Source organism: Schistocerca gregaria, chromosome 4 (assembly GCF_023897955.1).
Source record: "Schistocerca gregaria isolate iqSchGreg1 chromosome 4, iqSchGreg1.2, whole genome shotgun sequence".
Taxonomy (NCBI): Eukaryota; Metazoa; Arthropoda; class Insecta; order Orthoptera; family Acrididae; genus Schistocerca; species Schistocerca gregaria.
Genome location: NC_064923.1, coordinates 615,243,786 through 615,257,298, shown reverse-complemented (window position 1 = coordinate 615,257,298; position 13,513 = coordinate 615,243,786).

Below are 13,513 nucleotides of genomic sequence, written 5' to 3'. Positions count from 1 at the left end.
CGTTTTTTATATTTTCTGTTGCACAGGCTTTTCGTGATCTTGTGTACACCAGTCATGTGCAATATTTCATGGTACGTTTCCCTATTATTAATTAAATAATTTATAGGTTTTTTGATAGGTCTTAGGAAAATAAGATTCCTTAAGCCGGGTGTTCTCTCAAACCGTCTATCACCAATCTGGATTGTGTCTTCAGTTACAGTTGTAGGATGCGTACCCAATATGTACGGTCTTCCCCTGCTAACGCCGAATGTTCTATCTATCTGAGCTGGGGTGTGACGAATAATGAACTCATCAATGGCAACACCCTCGTTATTGTGTGTTTTTGCTTTTGCTGAGAACTATCGGAGAGATTCAGTAACCGGCTTAAAGGTCTCTCTTAATGTTTTCTGTAAACCCATATGCCCTAACCTCAGCAGCCACAATGTCTCACGAACTGCTTTCCGCGCATGAATCACTTTCTGCTTCGTCGACATCTTGGTGTATATTAATCAGACATTTCCGCAGCTTGAGGCTTTATATATGTGGTTATTTTCTTCCTCCTCTTACTGTGATCCTGATCGCCCTTCTCAACAACAAGGAAGTCTACATCTATTTTCCCCTGAATAGCATCGACCTCTTCAATTAAGTAGCTTACTTAACGCATTCACCATTTTCAGAAGAGTGTGGTAATATGTCTCTAGTTCCCTGTGCATGCCTGCAATTTTATGTGCAATAGCCTGAATTTTCGCATCCAAGAACATGTTCATGTTCTGTCTGTGTACACCCATCCTCTCAGGTTAAGGGGTAGACATAAGCGCGAATTTGTGCATGGTGTAGAGTAGATTGATGTACTAACCCCTCATTACCGTCCTATATATGCAAAAATTCTTGAAAGTTTCGTCTGTACCTTCCATCAGTCAGTTTTATTGTTTTATCAGTGACGAGAAACCCATACTGTGAATGATTCCAGCAATCTGCACATATCTTTACAAAATCATTGAATGACATGTCTGTTCTGACATGTGCTTGGTCAATGTGTTTTAAATGCAGGTGTCTTTTTTGAAGGTTATAATGAGGTTTGAGTTATCCCTAACCAGCTGTTTGGGGATTCTGGATAATGTTTGACTTAGATAAAATACATTAGCACCCATGTGCTGACCGAAACTGAAACATTTTCGAATTTTGTCAAGGGTTTTCCACAGAAACCTGGTCAAATATGAAGACTGTGTTTGGCTTTGGTTTTGCAGGTGGAGGGATATCACCACTTTCACTGAATGTCGTGTATGTAATACCATCTACACCATGCAATATCTCTTGCAATAGCCTATACTTGGGTTGAAATATTAAGAATACACAAACATGTTCAAGTTGAACCCCATCTACATGTGTTAGCAGAGTCATGAGGACACTGACATTCCTGCAATTGGATGGACCTACAATAATTGCTCATATATTATCAGGAAGGAGAATTCTGTTCTTCTTTTTCTTCTTGAGGTCTTCAGTTGCATCTTCACACGGCCAGTCACCTACAACAAAGTCCTTATAATGAGGGTGCTTCACTCAGACCGCCATGACACTAAATGCGCCGGGTACAAACATGTAGTTGACCTCTATATATAGAATAAATACACTTGAAACGATAAAAAATAGTATGTGTACCCACTATAGCTCCATCACTTAATTGACTGACCTATATTGACTACACAGAGAAAAGAGGAGTAAATCGATCCTCACAGTAACTTGTATAGCACTGAAAAAAATATTTGTAATACTTTGATTATAATGAGAGAGAGGTATGAAATAAAACACAAACACGGTTTCAGATTATACATAAATTATTTATTTAAAAATCGTACATGGGGTGTAGTATTTCAGGACTATCACTACAATCTGTATGTATTTTCTTCTTCTTCACATCCGTACAGTATTTACCAAATAAAGCTTGTTGGCAAGCAATAAATTCAGTGCGTATGTTACTCAAGCCAATAGGTGACTCACAGTACTCAGGTTTTTCAGACACACATTTGATATGTGTGTCTTTAGGCTCGGGCTTCATATGCGAACAAAGGTGTTGCTTAAGATCGTCAACATGCATACTATGCACACATAGGGAGGTTACAAATTCACTGTATGCTGAGTCTATCGTAGGCAACCAGCGATTCAGTATGTCCAGTACAATACGTATGACTGAGGGATGTCTTAGATAAACACAGTCGTCACCTGATTTGACACATAATGCACAGTCATCATACACTGTTGTAATAGAATAAATACACTTGAAAGTATAAAAAATAGTATGTGTACCCACTATAGTTCCATCACTTAACTGACTGACCTATATTGAATACACAGAGAAAAGAGGAGTAAATTGATCATCTCCGTAACTTGTATAGCACTGAAAAAAATAATTGTAATACTTTGATTATAATCAGAGAGAGGTGTGAAATAAAACAGAAACACGGTTTCAGATTATACATAAATTATTTATTTAAAAATCGTACATGGGGTGTAGTATATCAGGACTATCATTACAATCTGTAGGTATTTTCTTCTTCTTCACACCTGTACAGTATTTACATATAAAGCTTGTTGGTAAGCAATAAATTCAGTGCGTATCTCACTCAAGCCAATAGGTGACTCACAGTACTCAGGTTTTTCACACACACATTTGATATGTGTGTCTTTAGGTTCAGGCTTCATATGCGAACAAAGATGTTGCTTAAGATCGTCAACATGTATACTATGCACACATAGGGAGTTTACAAATTCACTGTAAGCGGAGTCTATGATAGAGAACCAGCGATTTAGTTTGTCCAGTCCAAGACATATGACTGAGGAATGTCTTAGATAAACACAGTCGTCAGCCGATTTGACACATAATGCAGAGTCATCACACACTGTTGTAATAGAAAGTGTCACACCAGTAAGGTGAATGTCCAGGGGAGAATGAGTTGTATAATATTCTGTAGTCACGTGCTGATTGATGTAGCGCTCTGCACCACATATTTCATCCCAGTCGAACTCGGTAATTGGCACTTTAACACATCTGGATACATTTTCAATCTCCATTCTAGCGTGAAACACCCAGACATGATGCGCTTCTATAGCAATGTTCACATGTTTCAATCCACTATTAATTAAATTGTATGTGGAAGTGAAAACCGTAGGTGCACTTGATGCATTTTTCTTATCTACAATATCTGCACTCTGTGGGTGTGCTACCACAGGGACGTTTTGTTGGGATGGTTCATATGTTGGTGTCCTGTACTGACCTCCATCTTGTTGCTGTTTAACAGCGCCAGTGACAGCAGTCGATGCGTTGGGGGCAGATCGCATGTCCTCATCACATAAATCGATGAGTGGCATAGAGAGAATCAACTCCTTGTCCTGATGCAACAAGTGGGCTATGTGCGTTACAGGATCCCACGTGGGCACTCCTGGTTCAGATGCGCTGGAGGGTATTGGTGTAGGTCTAAACAAGATGGCAGGCGAGGATGCTACAGGTCTGGATGTGTCAGCAGAGCTAGGCATGTTGATTCTCGACCCTGTTGAACAAAAATGAGGAAGCATTAGATATGGGCCAATAGGTGAAAACTTCGAATAATAATAATAGTAATAAGCTAACAAGCTAGAATAATATGATATGTGACACTTACGTTTCCATTTAATCTTGTTCTGCATGACTGTGCTGGACTGCAACTGCTGTTGGCACTTTATAGTTCTTCTTCTTCTTCTGCTGCTGACCGACTGAAAAAGACTGAGGCCCCGGAGCTGCTGAGCTTCACGTATATCTCCTATAATGATGTCACGAGATACTTCCATCCTATTGGCCAAAGTCTAACATGTGACTCGATTAAGGGTATCTATTGGTTTCCACCATTTCCCCCGCACCATCTTGGACTACATCACGAAACAGACGATGACGCCCTCTGGTTCAGGTACTGGGTACTAGGTCCTCACCATCTGGCGAATATACTGTTTGCCGCCATCTTGAATAACGGTACTGACGTCATGGTAGTGTCCTCTGGTGGCAAGGAAATTAACTAAGTCAGTTGGCCTCTGGACCTCGTGGTAAACACATTGGGTGCTGACATCTTGGATTACACCACAGATGAGAGCGCCCTCTGGTGGTGGCGATGTGTACTAAGCAGTTGGGCTCTGGATCTCATGGCGAGCACATTTGCATGAAATTGGTTAAATAATAAAGACTTATCACCAAGTCCTATTTCCACATGAATCCCTAGGAGGAGGTGGCGGTCGAGCAACTGAGGTTAGTACAAGTGTCCTATCTTTTGCTCCATTTTCTTACCTTAGCAGTGAAATATCAAGTGACCGTTGTTTACTGTTAAAATTTAAACTTGGCACCAGCTTGTAGGAGGAAGTGGCGGTTGGGAGGCTTAGATTAGTGGAGGTAGCCCAAGTGAGCTATCTTCGCGCGATTTTCTTTGCCTAGTAGAGATAACTGGGGTGTGATGCATTATCCTGTTGGAATTTGAACTTCCCGTTATTTTCTGGGGGAGGGGGGCGTGGCACTTTCCCGCCAAAATTCAAACCTTCCCCCAAATTCGGCCATCTCGAAAGACGTCAAAGCCGCCATCATGGATGACGTCATGTGTTGTTGCGAAGACTACCCGACGCCATCTTAGATGACGTCATCGCCGCCATCTTGGATACATCTGGAAACAAATACAGACTGTGCTCGTACCCCTGTTGTGCCAATACTGCTGCCTCTGGATAATGGGGTCTTGGGCTTGATTCCCAGCTGGGTTGTGGATATTCTCTGCCCAGGGACAGTGTGTTTGTGTTGTCCTTATCATTTCATCATCATCATCTTCATCATTTGTGACAGTGTCTAGATTGGATTGCGAAAAAATGGACTGTGTAAGAACTAGGACTTTGTACGGGCTCTGATGAGCATGCAGTTGAGCGCCCCACAAACCAAACATCACCATCATCATCATCATCAGAACTTGTTCACAAAAGGCAAAGGTCCCAAGTTTGAGTCTCGATCCGGCGCTCAGTTTTAATCACCTAGAAAATTTCATTTCAGCATACTCTGTGCTGCAGTATAAAAATCTCATTCTGGAAACATCCATCAAGCTGTGGCTAAACCACATCTCTGAAATATCCTTTCTTCCAGGAATGCTAGGCATGAAAGTTTCACAGAAGAGCTTCTGTGAAGTCTGGAAGGTAAGAGATGACATACAGGTGGAAGTAAAGCTGTGAGGATGGTTGTGAGTCCCCTTGGGTAACTCACTTGCTAGAACTCTTGCTCGTGAAAGGTAATTATCCCAAGCTCAAGTCTCAGTCCAGCACACAGTTTTAATCTTCCTGGAAGTTTGAAAGACAAAATAATGAAAAGTAGCCGAAATGAGAACAGTGGGCTCATGAAGCAGATAAAGTTAAGAAATTCTGCTATGGAGGCACAAAATAACTCATGATGGATGGAGGACTTAAAAAACAGATTATCACTGGCCGAAAGGACATTCCTTGCCAACAGGAGTCTATTAATATCAAACATATCTCTTAATTTGAGGAAGAATGTTCTGAGAATGTACGTTTGGACCTTAAAATTGTATGATAGTGAAACACGGACTGTGGGAAAATCAGAAAAGAAGAGAATCGAAGCATTTGAGATATGGTGCTGCATACAAATGTTAAAAATTAGATGGACTGATAAGGTAAAGAACGAGGGCGTTCTCAGTAGAATCGGCGAAGAAAACGACATATGGAAAACAGTGACAAGAAGAAGGGACAAGATGATTGCACGTCTGTTAAGACTAGAGAGGGCTGTAGTAGGAGTGCTGAGTTTGGATTACATCCAGAAATTATTTAGGAATGAATTGTATTATTACTCTGAGGTTAAAAGTTTTGCACAGGAGAAGTAATCGTTGTGAGACACGTCAAACCAGTCAGAAGACCAATGACTCAAAAAAAAGTATCATCTGAAAAGATGTCAAATCCTATGGTTTGCCTAAGATGCTTCCATAGTTGAGAAGGCGTTCTGGTTCCAATTTCTTCTTAAAAGATCTGGCTTATATGTCATTCAGGTGTCATCGAAAAATATAACAATAAAAACTCTTTTATCATACCATAATTTTTTGGTGTAGACAGAGAAGCAATAATATCACATGAGATGAGAATATTCAGCTAAATTATTCTGCGCTGCTACGAACTACTAAGGTTTGCTTATTGTCTGTTATTTCGTAAGCTTTTAGAATAATTAATTATTAATTCAACTACTTGAACACAAGTATTTGGTTGGCTGGGCTGGAATGCTGGTATTTTTGGAAATGTTCCTGATCTCAGTGGCTTGTAGCTAACCATTTGTTGAAAGGGCATCAATCTGCCAGACTGAGATGGCGAAACTACATGGCATACTCGCGATGTGGTAGTACACATGGAGCATATCTCGCCCAGCTGTGCAGCTATTACCGGTGTGGTAGTGAAATCGAGGTACATGTCACATGGCTGCAACGGTCGAATAGTATGGTGCAAGGCGAGTGGAAATGTTAGTTTCGATCTGACGTGATAGAATCCGGCACGGTTGTATCCTTCAAAAGAACTGATTGATTGTGGAAGTGTTGTACAAGTGAGATTCTGTAGGAGGTTTGATGGCCTGTGGCATCATTGAATATGTTTGTACCTACACTAACGAGATTTGCTATTGATTGCTTTGATCGAGGCTTGGTCTTTCATTATCTCTATTATCCATCTAGTTTATAGTCTGAGCCTCCTGCCTCCTCCAAGTTGCTTCATGCTGTGCTGATGAAATGGTGATGGTGTACAGTTCGATTTTGAGTCTTGGTTCTGGTTGAAAAACTCCGCTTCTTTCTGGCGATGTAAGTTTGCCATTGTGGGCAAATGTCCAGTGTTGTACATCAGACTGTCAGTCCAGAGTTGTCAAGTATGTACTGCCTCAGGATCACCATTGCAGTTACCCAATATTAGCAGAGCGAAACTAATCACGATCGAATACATTGTTTGGTATATAATAACTACTTTCTTCATATTACTTATCACAAGCACAATATAAGTTCACATTCTTTCAAGTTACGAACCAGAAAAAACTCGAAACTTTTCTCAAGACAGTACATTTCTCAGTCTTTTACACAGGGCAGTTTGTTTTTTTCAGTACATTGATCCTAATCAGTTCTGTTATCTTTGAATTTTAGTGTTATTCTAACTGTTGTTGCTACATGTAGATAGCATGACAAATTTTTTGAACAGTTCCCTAAAAGAAATTAGATGTTGCACCCCAGATAAAATTACATTATGTTTCTGCAAAATGAATATTTTGACAGTGGAAACATTCTCCAGAACTGTGACCTGTAGAATCACAAGACGCAAGAATGATTTTCATGAAGACTTTGCCTCCTTATCTGTCGTTCAGAGTGGAGTTATGTATTGTTGCTCAAAGGTATTCAACAAGCTACCATATAACACAAACAAGAAACTGGGAATCTACATTACAAAAAAAAATTAACAATATTTCTCATGCTGTTGTTGTTGTGGTCTTCAGTCCTGAGACTGGTTTCATGCAGCTCTCCATGCTACTCTATCCTGTGCAAGCTTCTTCATCTACCAGTACTTACTGCAACCTACATCCTTCTGAATCTGTTTAGTGTAATCATCTCTTGGCCGGCCTCTACGATTTTTACCCTCCACGCTGCCCTCCAATGCTAAATTTGTGATCCCTTGATGCCTCAAAACATGTCCTACCAACCGGTCCCTTCTTCTAGTCAAGTTGTGCCCCAAACTCCTCTTCTCCCCAATTCTATTCAATACCTCCTCACTAGTTATGTGATCTACCCATCTAATCTTCAGCATTCTTCTGTAGCACCACATTTCGAAAGCTTCTATTCTCTTTTTGTCCAAACTATTTATCGTCCACGTTTCACTTCCATACATGGCTACACTCCATACAAATACTTTCAGAAACGACTTCCTGCCACATAAATCTATATTCGATGTTAAAAAATTTCTCTTCTTCAGAGATGCTTTCCTTGCCATTGCCAGTCTACATTTTATATCCTCTCTACTTCGACCATCATCAGTTATTTTACTCCATAAATAGCAAAACTCCTTTACTACTTTAAGTGTCTCATTTGCTAATCTAATTCCCTCAGCATCACCCAATTTAATTTGACTACATTCCATTATCCTCGTTTTGCTTTTGTTGATGTTCATCTTATATCCTCCTTTCAAGACACAGTCCATGCCGTGCAACTGCTCTTCCAAGTCCTTTGCTGTCTCTGACAGAATTACAATGTCATCGGCGAACCTCAAAGTTTTTATTTCTTCTCCATGGATTTTAATACCTACTCCTAACTTTTCTTTTGTTTCCTGTACTGCTTGCTCATTATGCAGATTGAATAACATTGGGGAGAGGCTACAACCCTGCCTCACTCCCTTCCCAACCACTGCTTCCCTTTCATGCCACTCGACTCTTATAACTGCCATCTGGTTCTTGTACAAACTGTAAATAGCCTTACGCTCCCTGTATTTTACCCCTGCCACCTTCAGAACTTGAAAGAGAGTATTCAATTCAACATTGTCAAAAGCTTTCTCTAAGTCTACAAATGCTATAAACGTAGGTTTGCCTTTTCTTAATCTTTCTTTTAAGATAAGTCGTAAGGTTAGTATTGCCTCACGTGTTTCAACATTTCTATGGAATCCAAACTGATCTTCGCCGAGGTCAGCTTCTACCAGTTTTTCCATTCGTCTGTAAAGAATTCGCGTTAGTATTTTGCAGCTGTGACTTATTAAACTGATAGTTCGGTAATTTTCTCATCGGTCAACGCCTGCTTTCTATGGGATTTGAATAATTATATTCTTCTTGAAGTCTGAGGGTATTTCACCTGTCTCATACATCTTGCTCACCAGATGGTAGAGTTTTGTCATGACGGGCTCTCCCAAAGTCGTCAGTAGTTCTAATGGAATGTTGTTTACTCCCGGGGCCTTGTTTCGGCTCAGGTATTTCAGTGCTCTGTCAAATTCTTCCCGCAGTATCTTATCTCCCATTTCGTCTTCATCTGCATCCTCTTCCATTTCTATAATATTGTCCTCAAGTACTTCGCCCTTGTTAACCCTCTATATACTCCTTCCACCTTTCCGCCTTCCCTTCTTTGCTTAGAACTGGGTTTCCAGCTGAGCTCTTGATATTCATACAAGTGGCTCTCTTTTCTCCAAAGGTCTCTTTAATTTTCCTGTAGGCAGTATTTATCTTAACCCTAGTGAGATAAGCCTCTACACCCTTACATTTGTCCTCTAGCCATCCCTGCTTAGCCATTTTGCACTTTCTGTCAATCTCATTTTTGAGACGTTTGTATTCCTTTTTGCCTGCTTCATTTACTGCATTTTTATATTTTCTCCTTTCATCAATTAAATTCAATATTTCTTCTGTTACCCAAGGATTTCTATTAGCCCTTGTCTTTTTACCTACTTGATCTTCTGCTGCCTTCACTACTTCATCCCTCAGAGTTACCCATTCTCCTTCTACTGTACTTCTTTCCTCGATTCCCGTCAATTGTTCCCTTATGCTCTCTAAAACCTCTGGTTTAGTCAGTTTATCCAGGTCCCATCTCCTTAAATATGCACCTTTTTGTAGTTTCTTCAGTTTTAATCTACAGGCTGTAACCAATAGATTGAGGTCAGAGTCCACATCTGCCCCTGGAAATGTCTTACAATTTAAAATCTGATTCCTAAATCTCTGTCTTACCATTATATAATCTATCTGATACCTTTTAGTATCTCCAGGATTCTTCCATGTATACAACCTTCTCTTATGATTCTTGAACCAAGTATTAGCTATGATTAAGTTATGCTCTGTGTAAAATTCTACGAGACAGCATCCTCTTTCATTTCTTCCCCCAATCCATATTCACTTACTATGTTTCCTTCTCTCCCTTTTCCTACTACCGAATTCCAGTCACCCATGACTATTTAATTTTCGTCTCCCTTCACTACATGAATTATTTCTTTTATCTCATCATACATTTCCTAAATTTCTGCATCATCTGCAGAGCTAGTTGGCATATAAACTTGTACTACTGTAGTATTCGTGGGCTTTGTGTCTATCTTGGCCACAATAATGCGTTCACTATGCTGTTTGTAATAGCTTACCCGCACTCCTATTTTTTTATTCATTATTAAACCTACTCCTGCATTACCCTATTTGATTTTGTATTTATAACCCTGTATTCACCTGACCAAAAGTCTTGTTCCTCCTGCCACCGAACTTCACTAATTCCCACTATATCAAACTTTAACCTATCCATTTCCCTTTTTAAATTTCCTAACCTACCTGCCCGAGTAAGGGATCTGACATTCCATGCTCCGATTTGTAGAATGCCAGTTTTCTTTCTCCTGATAACGACGTCCTCTTGAGTAGTCCCCACCCGGAGATCCAAATGGGGGACTATTTTACCTCTGGAATATTTTACCCAAGAGGATGCCATCATCATTTAATCATACAGTAAAGCTGCATGTCCTCGGGAAAAATTACGGCTGTAGTTTCCCCTTGCTTTCAGCCGTTCGCAGTACCAGCACAGCGAGGCCGTTTTGGTTAATGTTGCAAGGCCAGATCAGTCAATCATCCAGACTGTTGCCCCTGCAACTACTGTAAAGGCTGCTGACCCTCTTCAGGAACCACATGTTTGTCCAGACTCTCAACAGATACCCCTCCATTGTGGTTGCACCTACGGTACGGCCATCTGTATCGCTGAGGCACGCAAGCCTCCCCACCAACGGCAAGGTTCATGGTTCATGGGGGGGATATTTCTCATTAGTAAATCATTTTACAAGTTACTTGAATATCTACATTGACGTATTTAGTAGTTGTGTTATCTTCATGGTAAGTACCAGTGTTCATTATGAAGTCACTCATCAAGTAGTAATATACTATAAACGTAACCCAGTATTTAAGGAAGCAGGTAACATTCTCTCTGAAAAATACCAATGAAATCAACTAAATATTAAGTCACCAATAGGAGATGAACAGCAGCTAGTTGGTATAACTGAAGACACAGCATCATTTTTCAAAGTAGCAGCTTTCTTTGTAATTTACTTAATTTAATTTTGGTGATATAGCCAGTATAATGGTAGTTAATACAGTTATAGGTTAAGTATATAAGATCTGTGTGCCACTTAATGATGTATACCTTGACTCATTCCATATCCATGAAAGTACTCCTTCTTGATGCATGGATGGAATATGATGAGTGAATAAATGATTCTAAGCTTATTTCAGGATTAATTATGGCAAAGGATAGTGTGCAGAATTAAGGTTACTGTAGCAAAAATATCATTCCATACAAAGCCAGTCTTTTCCTATGTTACCAAGCCTCTGTTGATATGGATATCTGTATTTAGATAAAAATTTATGGCCATATGGATGAATAAGAACTGACCACCCCCCCTCCTCCCAAGAAAACATAGAATCATGTATCAAAAGTTTAGAAAATTATTTATCTTCTTTGGTCAGATTTAGGGAAGCAGACAAATACTTCTCCAACTTTATGAAGAAAATAAGTAGCATGCTACAACATGAAGGGAACGGAACTCCTGTATAAACAACTCATGGATAGTACACATCTATTTCAGAATGAACTGCAGATATCGCCATGCTGAAGGTGTCCCAGTAATGTGTTTTCGTTATGTGTACTGATTATGAAAATAATTACAGTCAACAATATGTGCAAATGTAGCATATCTCCTAGCAATTACATGTAAATTTGATTTAATATATCCTTCGATATGCATTAATTCATGTTTGTAATGCCCAACCATTCATTTAGCAAGAATACAGATATTCAAGCATCTGTTACTCATGGAAATATTTTTTGTTACTCCAATCTGTGTGTGTGTGTGTGTGTGTGTGTGTGTGTGTGTGTGTGTGTGTGTGTGTGTTTTGTAAAAATTTCAGTTGCTTTTCCAGGTTGAGATCATCCGCAAGGAGCTGCCATATACGACAAATTGTTCTTCCACTTGGGAGAGAACTTGGTATGCATCATATGTTGGAGAAACATACAAGTACTCACTTGAGGTAAGCATGTCCTCCTACATTTCTGTGTTCCAAGTCAGGTTAAACTGATGGAACCATAAGAACTTTTGATCTAATGTAAAGACAATCAACAGACCAAAACCACCTAGCCAGATGGGAAACTAATCAAGAACCACTGTTCACCTTGTTCCTCTCTTAGAAGTATCCCTCACTGTGTTGGCATAGTGAAGTCAGTTGATTACTTTGACTTCCTAATTTCATGTTGAAGAATCCTCTGGGGTGGTCACTAAAGTAAATAAATTATATATTCAGCAGAAGTAAGCTTAAAGGATGTTTTCTCAAGTGGATAGCCTTACAACTCACAGAGGACTCTTTAACGACCTTGGCATGGTTAACATCTACATTCCAGAACATTTAATCCCTAATACTTGTAAGTGAATAATGAAAATAGTTCCAGCTAATTGTGATTTGCGCTTCATTAATGTACATACATACAAATATACATATTCGTGATCACAGACCTGCTAGATCATCCACTGACCTTACAATGATCCTTGATAGATAGTGATCTTGTGCACTTTGGACGCATTTCTCAACAATGCCCATCTTCTGTAGGTCCTTTCACAGGTCATCCTCCATCGCTTCCTTGGCCTTACAATTGGACAAGTTCCATCAGATTTCCCCATAAGCTCACCTTTCGCCTGGCAAGTGCCTGGCCTCCTGGCAATGTACCCTGTCAGGCTTATTCTTCACACTTTCATTTTCTGCATGAAGTTCAGTTGTTTCATCAAGTCGTACTGTTCCTAGTTCTTTCTATGTCTCCAAGTGTTTTCTTTGGGGATTGGTCGAAAGATCTTTTTCTTGATTTTCTATTCAAAGATAAGCAGGTTCTTTTTTGTGAAGCTTAAGGTTTCTGTCCCATAAAAACACACATACTGTCACTGCTTTATAGACTTTAAGTCTGGTCTTATGTCATAAATTTTTTGATGAAACTGTCTGGTTCAGACTGAAGTAAGTTTTAGACCCATACAATATGTTGTTGGTTTTTAATTTTAGATTGTCATGCATGTTACACCAGGTGCCAATGTATTCTCCACTCGGGCTGTATTCCATATTCCGACCTATAATGTTGCATTTTTAGGGGCTTCTCTGGATACTTATGCCATTTCTGTCTTCTCCATATTAATTCCCAGTCCACTTTTACAGTTATTCTTTGCTAAGCACTGTTTCTGCCTTCTCTTCCTCTGACTCTGTTGTGGCTACAATAGTGTCTGTCCATGTCAAAAATGTTTTCTTTCATTTAACATCACCTCTTTGAGCTATCTTTTCATTTTCTGAGTTAATTTCTACAGGGCCAAATGAAAACGCAGTCGTGAAATGACATCACCTTGTCTCACATCTGACCTGATACTGAATTCCTTGACTAGCCCCCCCCCCCCCCCCCCCCCTGGTATTTCTCCTTGGCATCTGTGCCTGTTGTACCTTCACCAAGATAATTAACTTCCTTGGTATGCCAAGCTCCCTCAGGAT